The sequence below is a fragment of the Loxodonta africana genome, chromosome 20, assembly GCF_030014295.1.
Source record: "Loxodonta africana isolate mLoxAfr1 chromosome 20, mLoxAfr1.hap2, whole genome shotgun sequence".
NCBI lineage: Eukaryota > Metazoa > Chordata > Mammalia > Proboscidea > Elephantidae > Loxodonta > Loxodonta africana.
In genome coordinates this window covers 15995872-16012232 of record NC_087361.1, presented here as the reverse complement: position 1 = coordinate 16012232, position 16361 = coordinate 15995872, and the positions used below count along the sequence as shown (strand labels likewise).

Sequence of the window (16361 nt, the reverse complement as noted above, 5' to 3'; positions counted from 1 at the left end):
AGAGTGGAGTTAGCTACTATTTTCAACAGATTCAATAAATCCTAGGAATAAAATTCGGTATATAAAGCTAGCCTCTAAATAGCATTGTTGGCAAATTCGTGGAATTCCTAAGCATGGTCTTACAAACTCACACGCATTTCCAATTCTCTTGTATTAATCACTTAAACCACACCATCTATCAGAAGCAAACCGTGCACTTGAATTCAATTCTCAAGTTTCTTTGAGTTGTTCAAGAATTTATGTTAGGATATGGATTTATACAGAATGTGTATTCTCAAATCAAGAACATCTTTATCTCTAGTGTTAGTCATTTTTCCTTTCAAGCTTTCTGAAATAGAGTGTATAATGGTAATTTATCAACCTTTAGTTGAAAATACTGCTATTTATGTTGAAAGCCCTATGGATCTGAATGTTTTCACATAGTTTAATAGTAGTCCATGATGCATGACAGTACAATTCCTGAATATATCAATTAATTCAAGGGTTTTCCCACAAGATAGCATCCCTTTTTTGTTATTAGGCATATCACTAACCTGCACTAATTCCAGTGTAAATTATTGGTATATTATGAGCATTACCAGAAAGCTAGAGATGCTGTTCAGCAAAAATGAGGCAGAAAATAGTGAAAATCCTAAAAAGTAAGCAACAATGAAAAAAATAATTTATTGATCAATTAAATATACAAATATGAAAGGAAAAATGGTTTGATGAGACCCTGTCTCTGCTAGACACAAATCTACATATTTCAGACATATTCCCTTTCAACGAGTTAGAATTTATTTTTCATCCTTTTCAGAGTAAAAATTCAGACTTTGAAATATTAAGTAGTCTGCCCAAGTTCAGGCGGGCATATGAATGGAGTTAGGATTTGAATCAATGATGCTCTTTCCCTGCTCTGTTTTCCAGCTCCTTTCACAGAAACTTGAGGCACAGTTAATCTCTACATGCTTAAAATATAATAAGGAAATTGGGCATACATTTATCAGGGGAAAAAACAATGTAGATTATACACAAGGAATTTTAGGTTGTATTGGGTGTAGCATGTGCTTGTGAATGTAGAGAATGGAGATCAGTGTAGCCTGGGGTATTTAGTCATTAAATAGGACCAGAAACAAGAGGTGTTCATAGGGTGGAAAAAAATTGGATTTGCTGGAAAAACAGCAATAAAAGCATAAGCAGAGTCAATGTTTATGGAAATGAGTGTGACAATCGTAGGAGGAAATGAGGAAGTTGAAGGATGGGTGTAGAAACCTGGCAGAGCTATTGGTGAAAGCAGTTGGTGAGTGTGAAAAATAAGGATGGAATAGGATTCATTTACTGACGATGTTAAAGCCTCATCAGGGGTTCTGAATTTTTCTTAGAGGCATCAAACATTGATGTCTTCCTTGTAGCAGAGTGCAGTTGTTTCTTGGTGTCTGCAGGGAATTGGTTTCAGGACCCTAGTGGACACCAAAATCTGAGGGTGCTCAAGACCCTTATATAATATGGTTTAGTATTTGCATATAACCTACACACATCCTCCAGTATACTTTAAATCATCTCTAGATTGCTTATAATGCCGAAAACATTGTAAATGCCGTGTAAATACTTGTTAATGCTTACACTTAATATTTTTTCAGTCTTTGCAAGCACTTTATCAAGAACCAGAGACCATTTTTACCATTGTAGGGATAGCATGTCCACTAACACTTGCACAAATTTCAGCTTCTTTCTGCTTTATTGTGTGAATGCCCAATTCTTTCTTAACAGCTTTACGGCCTACCACAACGAGTGACATGCCACTTTTCAAACTATCTAAGATTTCTGGACACCCTTTAAGTTCCTTACTGAAGTCACTCCTGAAGTCCACTCTTCACCCAAAGATTAGACAGGCGTATAAAACAAACAATAACACACATACTTTAACCATTTACAAGAGACTAAATGGGCCCACTAGACCAAAAGCAAAGGTAAGAAGGCAGGAAAGGGACAGGAAAGCTGAACAAATGGAAATGGGGAGTCAGAGGTTGAGAAGAGTGTTCACACATTGTGGGGATGGTAGTCAATGCCACAAAGCAATATGTGTGTTAATTATTTAATAAGAAACTAATTTGCTTCGTAAACTTTCACCTAAAGAAAAAACAAACAGAACGATTAGAGAAAAGCAAAAGAAAGAAATTTTATAGGAAGATTGAAGAATAGATGGTTATTGGATAAAATTAAGTCAAACAAGTTAATCTCAGGGTCCTTTGCTGGGTGGGGTCTCCCACTTGCTTCTCTCATTAGGAGCCAAGGTACCATATGCCAGCTTCTCACTAGGGCTGCTGATCCTTGGGCTTCTGAAAGGCTCTTTTATGTGTGGAGATTGGTTTCACCCTAAACTATTACTCCCATTTCTAAACAGCCTTGGACTATTTGCAAAGAAATTAACACCTGGAAAGGAGTTCACCTCCCCAGTAGCATTCTATTATAATCTTTTTCTCCTCCCACCTGTTTACCAAGACTATTCAGTGAATCTCTTGGTTCAGGGACCTGTGAGCAACCTCTGATTGTGAAGTGGTTAAAAACTGGAGTGCTAACCAAAAGGTCAGCAGTTCAAACCCACCAGCTGTTTCTTGGAAACCCTATGGGGCAGTTCTACTCTGTCCTATAGGGTCATTATGAGTCAGAATCCACTCAAGGGCAACAGGTTTGGTTTGGTTTTTTGGAAGCAGCCTCTTAAATTCACTTTCTTCTTTTCTAAATTGTTATCTTCTGAAAACTTAATAATAAATTAAGGTGGAAAGTAGAGTCATTTTAGAAAGATTTTTCCACAGGAAGATTTTTCCAGTTAGAGTTCCATCTTCTATTAGCCAGAGAATTAATTTAAGAAGATTGATTCCATGAGCAAGTTGGTCAACCCATATGTTAACATAAAACAAGTTAATACTTATGATCATTATATTTTTCTCTAAAGAACCTATTTATTTGATTAATGGTTTTTCCCATAACTCTCTCACTTACCTTGTGAATCTCACCAATCTAGTTTTTCCTTAAAAAAAATTTCCTTGTTTGAGAATAATTTAAGGAATCTGCCCTGTCTTTAAACCTTAAACCAAAAATATCCCCTGAAGTCTTCTTAAAAGGAAACAGTTGTTCATCTTAACTATTTAAAAATGTCTGCCTTGAGCATTATGCTCTCTTAAGAACTATCTATATGGTGTCAAATTCACAACAGCAACTAGAAAGATTAGATAGGAACCTTAGGGGGCAGTGAGTTTGTGTTAACGGGGGAGAAACAACTCAGAAAAGGAGGGTAAGAATGTTTGCACAACTTGAAGAATGTAATCCATGTCACTTAATTGAATATGTAGAAACTGTTGAATTGTGGTATGTTCTGCCCTGTATATCCTCAACAACAACAAAATAAATGCAATTTAAAAAAAATAAAAGAAAAAAACAAAGATCTAAGATTTTTATTTTCTCATCCAGAGATAGCATTTTACGGTCCCTGTTAGCCTTTAAGGGGTTGCTTTGACCACTATTTTGCTTTTTGGGAGCCATTTTTTCATAGAAAGAAAGGGTGCACACAACACAAGTAGCATACATAGAAGACGCGAGGTGAACAATGCTCAAACAATGAGTGCTGGAGAAAGACTGAGGATCTGTGAAATGGTGGCACATTACAGCAGGGTATGCCTACATATCACTTCATTCATGTGGATTCATTGTAGTGCTCAGCACGTGGCAAATCCAAGTTTTGCTTCTTGGAACTGTCTTTTCTTTTGAATATTTTCAATTCGTAGTTGCTTGAATTTGCATATGTGAAATCCAAGGTTATGGAGGGCCAACTGTAAGCAACTGTAATATGATTTCTTTCAGAAAATTGATTTGAAATTTGACTGAAAGAGGGGCTAGAAGCAATGAGACTAACTACAATAATTCAAATATTAGGTGGTAAGAGCTGAAACTGAGGAAGACTCTGTAAAGGAGAAGTTCATGAGGCCTTTTTTGACCCAGACTTAATGATTGCAATAAGTTCAGTGTTTAGATGAATTAATCTGGTCTTGTTATTTGTTACATGCCTGCCTAGGACTCTTTATTTGCCCAGCTTCTCTCAGCTGGATTACTTTTCACAAGCACCTGCTATATCTGGCTCCTTTAATTGTAGTAGCCCTGAGAACTGAGGGAGTGTTTCTCTCTGGTTCAAACCAGGATATAAAAGAAATACACTCTAAGGAAGGGAATATTGCCACAGGTGTCTTTTTGTGTAAAGTGGGCCAAGAAATATTTCTTTATGAAAAGGATGTAATTAAAATAATTTTGAAAGGGAAGTGGAGCTGGCCTTAACTAAAGTTTCCCAGACAACTTAAAATGGTTTTGTTTTAACCAGCTTTTTTGGGGATATAAGGCACTAGTACTGAATGTTTATTACAACTCCCTGAGAACCTGGTTAGAGTTGCTTAACACCAACCAGTGATGTGTTTGTTATCCCTTCTAAAGGATATGTGACTATGATTGAAAACCTCTGTAATTAGCTCCTGAAATCAATCACTGTAAGCCTCTGTACACAATTATTCAATAGAAGCCTTTCCTCGCCTCCTAATCCTCTCTTCTTGTGACCTCAAACAAAAACTAACCAACTGAATGATTGTATTATAATTTCTTTTATTATTCCTGTTAGAAACTCTCTCACTGAAGCCATCAGTTTTTAACTTATATAAGCTAGTATCTCTCTGCATACAAATGTATCCTTTTTTAAGTTTTTACTGAATAAATCCTCCTAAGCTTATATCAAGGACTGAGTGGATTTCTTCTTACAACAACTGTAAGAAAGGAAAGAGCTACATAGATATAAACAACATTCTAAAGAACAACAAATAGTAAATTAAAATTGTTGGATAATAAAATCAAAGTCTGTTACATTCTTGTATCTACCATGATATATCTGATTCTATATTATCAGGATTTCTCACAGTGACAGACATATTCAGACCATCCAATAAACATTTCCTGGCTATATGATGTGATTTTTGAATATTTATGATTACTAATGAAGCTAAATATTTTCTTTATATTTGTTTAGCATTTACATTTTCCTAAAAATCATCTGCTTGTGTCCTTTGCCTACTCTTTCAAAATCATTTTTCTTGTCTTTTATATATACATTTTATATAAAAAGGCTATTGGATTTTTATATGTAGGTGTAATAATTTTTTTGTCAATAATTTGCATGCCTTCCGGATGTGCTTATGATGTTCTGTGATGTACAGATACTTTCATTTCAAAATCCTCAAATCTAGTGATTTCTCCTTTTGTAGTTTCTTGTATTGCCACTCAAAACTCCTCAAAATGAAATTTCATAATCACTGATATTTTTAGATACTATGATTTTTTACATTTAATTCTTGAATTAGTCTGGAATATATTTGTGGTTAATGATCTAATATAGATCTCTACATTTAAATGACTTTTTAAATTTAGGTGAGAGTTTAATATAATTTCAATCAAAATAATAGAATAATTGCTCAAAGAATTTGGTGAAGAAGTTCTAATATTTGTCCCAAAACTAAGTCAAGAAAATATTGAAAGTGACATGTATAAAATATTCATTTTAAAATGCATGACAAATCTACAATACTTTAAACAACCTCATATAAGTTCAAGAATCAATAAACATACTATGGAAAACAATAGATTGTCTAGAAGCCAACCCAAATATATGGTAAGAAGAACATCACCAATAAATTAGGACAAAAAAAGAGTTCTTTTGTGTCTGGTTCTACGGCACATTTTTAAATATTTTGACCTTTTTTCCTCGTGGAGTTTTTTAGTTAAATTTTTACTATGGAAAATGCCAAAAATAGATGAAATTACTCACCATATACCTACCATCAAGTTTCAATATATATTTAGTATAGTTATTTAAGTTAATATATAATAGATTTATTATTTTTATTTTAGAAAGAATGAATACTTTTTGAATTTCTCATTTTATTTTCTAATATAGCAAATATATTAGGCTGTTTTGAAACATTCACTCCACTGGGATCGTATATAAAGAATCATGTATGCAAAATTATGTATAAAAGTATATTACCTTAAAAGAACAACTCTGCATTCATATGACCACAGGGATTTTCATAGCTACTAACCTGCATTCCATTATTCATGTTGTGCTTCTTTTAAAGTTAAATTTCCACAGAGCTAATCAAATTGACCACTTTTTTGTGACATTTTGCCGTTGTACAGACTATCCTGTACTGACTGTTTTATTAATGAACTAATGAAATATATTTTTTCAATGCCTATTCAAATCTTCACCATTACCACTGTCTTAATCTCTTACCTGTGCATCCTTTTCACAGTTTTGAGAATGACATCCAAATAGGGGAAAGGTAAAACCTTTTCTACCGGTGAATCCCATTTTCTGTCTCAATATTCTACATTTGTCATCTCACGTACGTTCGACCATTTGAAGAAGAAGATAAAGATATACCACTGGCAATTTTTCATACAATAGTAATTCCTTTACTAAAACCATTGAATTATAGCCTGAGAAATAAGGAGGTGATAAGTGATCTGAAAAAAAATCATGAAGAGCTACAATATTCCTAAACAAACTTCATCCTCTGCAGCAAATTAATTTATTTAAAAGCTTCCATAGAAAAAGAAAAATGTTTTATACAAAATATTAATCTCTAAATCATTAGTCTGTGTTTGTTAAAATGTGTAAGACTGAAATTTCAAAATATTCTGCCAGACCTTAGTCTGTTATTTTATGTGTTTATTGGCCATTGTCATTTCTTCTATGAATTATCTGTTTCTTTTCTTTGATCTTACTTTTTTTTCCCCTCATTTATTTTTACCACTGCTAATAGAGAAGATACTAAAATGTGGTGATAATTTGTGGCAAGTAGTTTCTCATGTTGATAGTCTTTTAAGATTTGTTCATGATACTTATATTTGATAAACATTTCAATGTGATATAACCATATTTACTGATTTTTTTATTTTATAGCTTATTTTATGCTTATTTGTTTAAAATTTCTTTCCTTAATCTGAGGTCTGATATTAACAAAAATTTGTTTTTCTCTTTTTCTTCTTCATCTTCTCCTCCTTATTTTCTCTGCTTTTTTTTTCTTTTTTGATAGTTTAAATTTAGCCTTGACTCTTGATACTTACTGAAACTTATTTAACAAAAAGCATGAGGAGTGGATGTACCTTTCTTTTGTTGCTTATGCCTTCCAAAATATTCCACACATGCATTTAGTTTGAATAAATATCAGAAAAGGACTTCTTTGGGAACTGGAAAAAAATCATGCTAAAATTTTCTAGACTTTGAGGAGGCTGGGCCAAGATGGCAGAGTAGTCAGGGTCTTCCTGTGGTCCCCCTTACAACAAAGACCCCCCCAAAAAAACAACTGAGTCAATTATATATGACAAGCTAGGAGCCCTGAACATCAAAGGCAAAGTTGAGGAATCGGACTGAGCAGCAGAGGGAGAGAGAAATGTTTTAGAAGCAATGAGGAGTTGCCACACCTGACCTGGCTGGAATTGGCACTCACAGGCAGATTCCACTGGTGCAAGTGCAGAGAGGCAAACAGCGGCATTCAGGACACATTTTCAACATCAGGAGTGAACAATGAACAGTCTGCTCAACCCTACAGAACAAGCAAAAAGCAGCCGTCAGTCAGCAAAAGATAAGTACCAGTGCTTAACATACCTCGTAGATCCAAAAATACCCCTTCGAGAAAAGCCTTTCTCCACTTACCTGCTCCCTTCCTGATCTGAATCCCCTAACCAAATTGATAAGGAAGGAGTAAAAGTATCTCTATTTGCAGATGATATGATTTTTTATTCAGAAATCCCTAAAGAATCCACAAAAAGGCTACTGAACCTAATAAGATTTCAGCAAAGTATCAGGATACAAGATAAATGTACAAAAATCAGTTGAATTCCTCTACACCAACACAGAGAGCCTCTAGAGGAAATCACCAAATCAATACCATTTATAATAGCCCCCAAGAAGATAAACTACTTAGGAATAAATCTAACCAGAGATATAAAAGACCTATACAAAGAAAACTACAAGACACTACTGCAACAAACCAAAAGAGACCTACATAGTGGGAAAACGTACCTTGCTCATGGAAAGGAAGACTCAACATTGTGAAAATGTCTATTCTACCAAAAGCAACCTACAATTCAATGGCATTTTTTAAGGAGATGGATAAACAAATTACCAACTTCAGATGGAAAGGGAAGAGGCCCTGGATAAGTACAGCATTACTGAAAAAGAATAGCAAAGTGGGAGCCCTCATACTACCTGATTTTAGAACATACTGCCACGGTAGTCAAAACAGCCTGGTACTGGTACAACAAGAGATACACAGACCAATGAAAACAGAATTGAGAATCCAGATATAAATTCATCCCCCTTGAGCAGCTAATATTTGACAAAGGCCGAAAGTCAGTCAAATGGGGAAAAAACAGTCTTTTTAACAAATGGTGCTGGCATAACTGGATATCCATCTGCAAAAAAATGAAACAAGACCTATACCTCACACCATGCACAAAAACTAACAAAATGGAACAAAGACCTAAATATAAAATCTAAAATGATAAAGATCAGGGAAGAAAAAATAGGGATAACGCTAAAAGCCCTTTTACAAAACATTACTAACAATGCACAAACACCAGAAGAGAAACTAGATAACTGGGAGCTCCTAAAAACCAAACACTTATCCTCATCCAAAGACTTCAGTGAAAGAGTAAAGAGACAACCTACAGACTGGGGAAAAAATTTTGGCTACAACAAATCCGATCAACATCTAATCTCTAAAATCTATAAGATGCTGCAAAACCTCAACAACAAAAAGACAACCCAGTCACTTCACCAAAGAAGACATTCAGGGGGTTAACAGATACATGAGGAAATGGCCATGATCATTAGCCTTTAAAGAAATGCAAATTGAAACTGCAATAAGATACCATCTCGCCCCAACAAGGCTGGCATAATTCAAAAAACACAAAATAAGCATTATGCTGAGTGAAATTAGTCAGTTGCAAAAGGACAAATATTGTATGGCACCACAATTATAAGAACTCAAGGAAAGATTAAACACAAAAGAAAACATTCTTTGATGTTTAGGAGGGTGGAGAGGTCAGGCCGAGGGGTATTCACTAATTAGATTGTAGACAAGAATTATTTTAGGTGAAGGGAAGGATGACACACAGTACAGGGGAAGTAAGCACAACTGGACTAATTCAAAAGCCAAGAAGTGTCCGGAATACAACTAAACACCTTGAGGGACACAGTAGTGTGGGGAGGGGGAAGGGTTGTCTTAGTTATCTAGTAATGCCATAACGGAAGTACCACAAGTGGATGGCTTTAACAAAGAGAAATTTATTTTCTCACAATCTAGTAGGTTACAAGTCCAAATTAAGGGCAATGGCTCCAGGGGAAGGCTTTCTCTCTCTGTCGGTTCTGGAGGAAGGTCCTTGTCCTCAATCTTCCCCTGGTCAAGGAGTTTCTCAGGCACAGGAATCCCATGTCCAAAGGACGTGCTCTGCTCTTGGTGTTGCTTTTTTGGTGGTAAAAGGTCCCCAGTTCTTTGCTCACTTCTCTTTCCTTTTATCTCTTGAGAGATAAAAGGTGATGCAGGCCACAGCCCAGGGAAACTCCCATTACCTTGGATCAGGAAGGTGACCTGAGTAAGGGTGGTGTTACAACTCCACCTAACCCTCTTAACATAAAATTACAATCACAAAATAGAAGACAGCCACACAATACTGGGAATCATGGCCTAACCAAGTTGACACATATTTTGGGGGGACACAATTCAATCCATGACAGGGGTGGTCTGGGGACCATGGTTTCAGGGAACATCTAGGTCAACTGACCTAATAAAGTGTATTAAGAAAATGTTTTGCATCCCACTTTGGTGAGTGGCACCTGGGGTCTTAAAAGCTAGCAAGTTGCCATCTTAGATGCTTCAATTGGTCTCAACCCACGTGGAACAAAGGAGAACGAGGGACACTAAAGACACAAGGAAAATATGAGCTGAAGAGAAAGGACGGACCACATAAACCAGAGACTCCATTAGCCTGAGACCGGAAGCACTAGATAGTGCACACCTACTACCAATGACTGCCCTGACAGGGAACACAACAGAGAATCCCTGATGGAGCAGCAGAAAAGTGGGACGCAGACCTTGAATTCTAGTAAAAAGAACAGACTTAATGGTCTGACCGCGACTGGAGGGACCCCAGAGGTTATGGCACCCAAACTGTCTGTTAGCCCAAAACTAAAACCATGCCTGAAGCAAACTTTTCAGACAAATATTAGTCTGAATTATGAGACACAAATGATACTGGTGAGGAGTGTGCTTCTTAGCTCAGGTAGACACATGAGACTATAGGCCAGCTCCTGTCTGGAGGGGAGTTGAGAAGGCAGAGGGGGACAGAAGCTGGTTGAATGGACATGGAAATACAGGGTGGAGAAAAAAAGTGTGCTGTCACATTATAGGGAGAGCAACTAGGGTCATATAACAATGTGTGTATATGTTTTTGTATGAGAAACTGACTTGAATTGTAAACTTTCACTTAAAACACAATAAAAAGAAATTCTAGAATCCTGGATTTTCTAGGAAAAAAACAAATCTATTTTGTATATTAAATATTAAAATATAAGATGAAGCACCAACAATTAAAACAGTTAACTTTTAGATCAAGAATCAATAGATGAACCAACGGAGCAGATCATATTGTTCAAAATTAAATTTCTACATAAAATAAAAAGCATACCATAAATCAATAAAGAAAGAAAGAATTATTTAATAAATGACCCTATGTCAATTGGTTAAGTATTTATCTTTTCCGTTTGTGTTAGAATTTATATGCCTCCCTCATGTAGAGACTGTTTTAGAAACATAATTTGTATTTTCTTTTTTATGGCATAATTTTTATACATACCACTTTAATTCAACAGGAATTCATTTTTAAATGTGGTGAAATAAGAATTAAAATTTGATTTGCAATGGATAACAAGTTGTCCCAGAAGTATTTGTTAACTAGTTCTTCCTTTACTCACCAATTTCACAAGTCTTCTTTGTATATGTGTACTCTCACGTGTACATGCACATATGAGGTCTATTTCTAGCCTAGCTAATCTGCACAATACAGAAGAAGACAGGCCCAATTTCTACTTTATGTTCTATCAGGGAAGTGCTAAAAGCACTCCCTAAATTAGGCCAAGAAATTTGCAAGAGAGCTACCTGGGCAACTGACTATAAGAGATCCATTTTTGTGCCCATGCTAAAGAAAGATGATCCAACGAAAAGCAGAAATTATCAAACAATATCATTAATATCGCATGCAAGTAAAATTTTGCTGAAGGTAACTCAAAAACAGTTGTTAACAGTACATAGACGGAGAAGAGACAGAAATTCAAGCTGGATTCAGAAGAGGACTTGGAACCAGGGACATCATTGTTGATGTCAGATGGATCTTGGCTAAAAGCAAAGAATACCAGAATGATGTTTACCTGTGGTTTATTGACTATCCAAAGGCAATTGATTGTGTGAATCATAACAAATTATGGGTAACACTGCACAGAATGGGAATTCCAGAACACCTAATTGTGCTCATGTGGAACGTGTACATAGACCAAGAGGCAGTAACTGGAACAGAACAAGTGGAAACTTCATGATTTAATATCAGGAAAGGTGTACATCAAGGTTGTATCCTGCTGAAAAAACAATCCAAGAAGCTGGAGTATATATATGAGGAAGAATGTCGCATCAGGAACATGAGGAAAGACTCATGAACAACAAGTGATATGCAGATGGCACAACCTAGCTTGGTGAAAGCAAAGAGAACTTGAAATACTTGTTGATAAAGATCAAAAACTACAGCCTTTAGTATGGATTACATGAGGACATTAAAAAAAAAAAAATCCTCACAACTGGACCAATAAGCAATATCATGAAAAACAGAGAAAAAAATATGAAGTTGTCAAGGATTTCATTTTACTTGGATCCGCAATCAATGCCCACGGAAGCAGCAGTCATGAAATCAAAGAAAATATTACATTGGGTAAATCTGCTGCAAAACACCTCTTTAAAGTGTTAAAAAGCAAAAACGTCACTTTGAGGACTAAAGTGCACCAGACCCACGCCATTGTATTTGCAATCACCTCATAAGCCTGCAAAAGCTGGGTAATGAATAAGGAAGACTGAAGAATTGATGCACTTGACTTATGGTGTTGGAGAAGAATATCGAATATTCCATGGAATGCCAGAATATTAAACAAACCTGTCTTCGAAGAAAAGCCAGAATGCTCTTTAGAAGCTAGGAGGAGGAGACTTCATCTCTGGTGTTTGGACATGTTATCAGGAGGGACCAGTCCCTAGAAAAGGACATCATGCTTGGTTAAGTTAAGGGTCAGCAGAAAAAGAGGAAGACCCTCAATGAGATGGATTGATACAGTGGCCTCAACAATGGCCTCAAACATAGCAACGATTGTGAGCATTGTGCTTTCATTCTGTTGTGCATGGAATCTCTATGAGTGCCCATTTACAACGTATTGGAGTTACCACAAACCGCACACACAACCATCCATTTTGGGGGGGGTTGTACATCTTATTGTTAGTAATGTGTACTATGTGCACTGCTGTGGCTTATGAATTGCGGATGTTATCATTCTCATGTCAAAGTCCGAAGACAAAGATGAGATTTATAAAGACACTGATCTAAAAAAGGCAATAATAATGAAAACAAAACAAAACAAAAACGAGGTGTTCGGCTTGTATCAGAAACGATCTATGACGGAGTCATTGGAATGGAACCTTGTAAGTCGGGGAATATCTATATATCTTAAATGAGCCCACATCTCTCCATTTTAACTTCCTGCGTGCCATTCCATGCTTTCTTCATCTCTCACTTGAACAATACCAGTAGCTTCAAACTGGTCTCCCTGCTTTCATTCTTTACATTTTTTTTAAATTTCTTATCACAAGCCAATTTTAAAAATAGTACTAGAAATGAATTTTGAAAGCTGTGATGTCTTACCAACAGTAAGCTATGCATTGCAGTTGCAACCACTTTCTAATTTTGTAGCTACTTCTCTGTATATTTTTTCTCTTAATTTAATTAATTTATTTTTTTGTGATTTGTAATTTTTTTTTAAATTGTACTTTATGAAGCTATACAAAAACAAACTAGTTTCTCATCAGTTAGTACACACATTGTTCTACGACACTGGTTAACAACCCCACAACACATCGACACTCTCCCTTCTCAACCCTGGGTTTCCCATTGCCAGCTTTCCTTTTCCCTGGCCCAGGGCTTGGGCCCCCCTTTAGTCTTATTTTGTTCTATGGGCCTGTTCAATCTTCGGCGGAAAAGTGACCTCATTACTGAGCTGAAAGGGTATCCAGGGGCTGCCCTCTCAGGGTTGCTCCAGTCTCTGTCAGGCCAGCAAGCCTGGTCTTTTTGGGGAGCTAGAATTATGTTCTACATTATTCTCCAGCCCTGTCCAGGACCCTCTATTGTGATCCCTGTCAGAGCAGTCAGTGGTGGTAGCTGGGCACCATCTAGTTCTACTGGACTCAGTCTGGTGGAGGCCGTGGTAGATGTGGTCCATTAGTGCTTTGGACTAATCTTTCCTTTGTACCTTTAGTTTTCTTCATTCTTTCTTGCTCCTGAAGGGGTGAGACCAGTGGCATATCCCAGATGGCCACTCACAGGCTTTTAAGACCCTAGACACTACTCACCAAAGTAGAACATAGATCATTTTCTTTCTAAACTATGTTATGCCACTTGAGCTAGATGTTTCCCAAGGCCATGGTCCCCACAGCCCTCAGCCCAGCGATTCGGTCCCTCAGGGAGTTTGGATGTGTCTATGGCGCTACAAAGACCTTGCCTTACAGGTTGTGCTGGCTTCCCCAGTATTGTGTACTGTCTTACCCGTCACCAAAGATTCCACTTATCTATTGTCTATTAAGTGTTTTTCTATCCCCACCCTTCCTCTCCCTTGTAACCATCAAAGATTGTATGTAAACCTTTTCATTCGTTTTTACAGTAGTGTTCTCATGCAATATTTGTCCTTTTGTGATTGGCTTATTTCTCTCAATATAATGCCCTCCAGATTCCTCCATGTTATGAGAGGCTTCACAGATTCATCATTGCTCTTCATTGTTGTGTAATACTCCATTGTGGGTATGTACCACAGCTTGTTTATCCATTCATTTGTTCATGGACATCTAGGTTGTTTCCATTTTTAATATGGTAAACATTGCTGCAGTGAACATGGGTGTGCATCTGTCTATTCATGTGACAACTCTCATTTCTGTAGGAGATAGTCCTAGGGGCGGGATTGTTGAATCATATGGCATTTCTATTTCCAGCTTTCTAAGGAAGCACCATATCAGTTTCCAAAATTGTTGTATCATTTTGCATTCCCACTAGAAGCACATAAGCCTTCTGATCTCCTCACAGCCCTCCAACATTTGTTTTTTCCTATTTTATTGATTTGTGCCAGTAATGCCAGCGTGAGATGGTATCTCACTCTGGTTTTGATTTGAGATTCTGAGCATTTCCTCGTGTGTCTGTTGGCCGCTTGAATATCTCCTTTGGTGAAGTGTCTGTTCATTTCCTTTGCCTGTTTTTTAATTGGATTATTTGCCTTTTTGTTGTAGAGGTGTTGGATTTTCCTGAAGATTTTACAGATTAGACCTTTGTCTGATTTGTAATAGCCAATTTTTTTTCCCCAGTGTATAGGTTCTCTTTTCACTCTTTTGGTGAAGTCTTTTGATGAGCATAAGTGCTTAGTTTTTAGAAGATCCCGGTTATCTAGCTTATCCTTTGGAGCTTGTGTGTTGTTGGCTGTGGTTTGTATCTGGTAATGCCCTGTATTAGGGCCTCTAGCATTGATCCTATTTTTCTTCTACGCACTTCATCGTTTTTGGCTTTATATTTAGGTCTTTGATCCATTTTGAGTTAGTTTTTGAGTATGGTCTGAGGTACGGGTCCTATTTCATTTTTTTGCAGATGGACATCCAGTTTTGCCAGCACCATTTGTTAAAAAAAAAAAATCCTTTTCCTTTTTGATGGACTTTGGGCCCTTGTCAAAGATCAGGTAATCATAGGTGGATAGACTTACGTCTGGGTTCTCAATTCTGTTCCATTGATCAACGTATCTGTCGTTGTACCAGTACAAGGCTGTTTTGACTATCGTAGCTGTACAGTAGGTTCCAAGGTCAGGTAGTGCAAGTCCTCCTACTTTATTCTGCTTCAGTGGCGCTTGACTTATCCAGGGCTTCTTCCCTTTTCACGTAAAGTTGATGGTAAGTTTTTCCATTTCTTTAAAGAATGTTGTTGGTATTTGGATCAGGATTGCATTGTATTTGTAATCACTTTGGATAGAATTGTCATTTTCACAATGTTGACTCTACCTACCCATAATCATGGTTTTTCCATTTAAGTAAATCTCTTTTGGTTTCTTGCAGTAGTGTTTTGTAGTTTTCTTTGTATAGGTCTTTTCCATCCCTGGTTGGATTTATTCCCAAGTATTTTGTTTTTTTAGGGGCTATAAATAGTATTGTTTTCCTGATTTTCTTTTCATCATTTTCTTTATCAGTGTGTAAGAATCCAACCGATTTTTGTATGTTTACCTTGTATCCTGCTTCAGGGCTGAATCTTTCTATTAGTTCCAGGAGTTTTCTTGTGGAGTCTTTCGGGTTTTCTACATATAGTATCATATCATCTGTAAATAGGAAGAGTTTAACTTCTTCATTACCAATTTGGATGCCCTTTATTTCTGTTTCTTGCCTTATTGCTCTAGCTAGGACTTCCAACACAAGCGTAAATAGGAGGGGTGATAAAGGGTATCCTTGTCTTGTTCCTGTTCTCAGGGGGAAAGTTTTCAATCCCTCCCCATTAAGAATGATGTTGGCCATTGATTTTGCATATATGCCCTTAATTATTTTGAGAAATTTTCCTCCTATACCGATTTTATTGAGAGTTTTTATCAGGAATGGTTGTTGGTCTTTGTGGAATGCCTTTTCTGCATTGATTAAGAAGATCATGTGATTCTTTTCTTTCCTTTTTTTATGTGGTGGATTATGTTGATTGATTTTCTAATGTTGAACTATCCTTGCATACCTGGTTTGAATCCTACTTGGTTGTGGTGTATTATTTTTTGATATGATGCTGAGTTATATTGGCTAGAAATTTGTTGAGAATTTTTGCAACTATATTCATGAGAAATATTGGTCTGTAATTTCCTTTTTTTGTGGTGCCTTTGCCTGGCTTTGGTATCAGAGTTATGCTGGATTAATAGAATGAATTTGGAAGTATCACTTCCTTTTTATGTTTTGAAATAGTTTGAGTATTACTGG

General features: G+C 36.5%; 1 pseudogene; it reads left to right on the top strand.

The window, feature by feature from the left end:
• Positions 1-1221: 1221 nt before the first annotated feature.
• Positions 1222-6604, top strand: LOC135228325 (olfactory receptor 5K4-like; annotated as a pseudogene).
• Positions 6605-16361: the final 9757 nt, after the last annotated feature.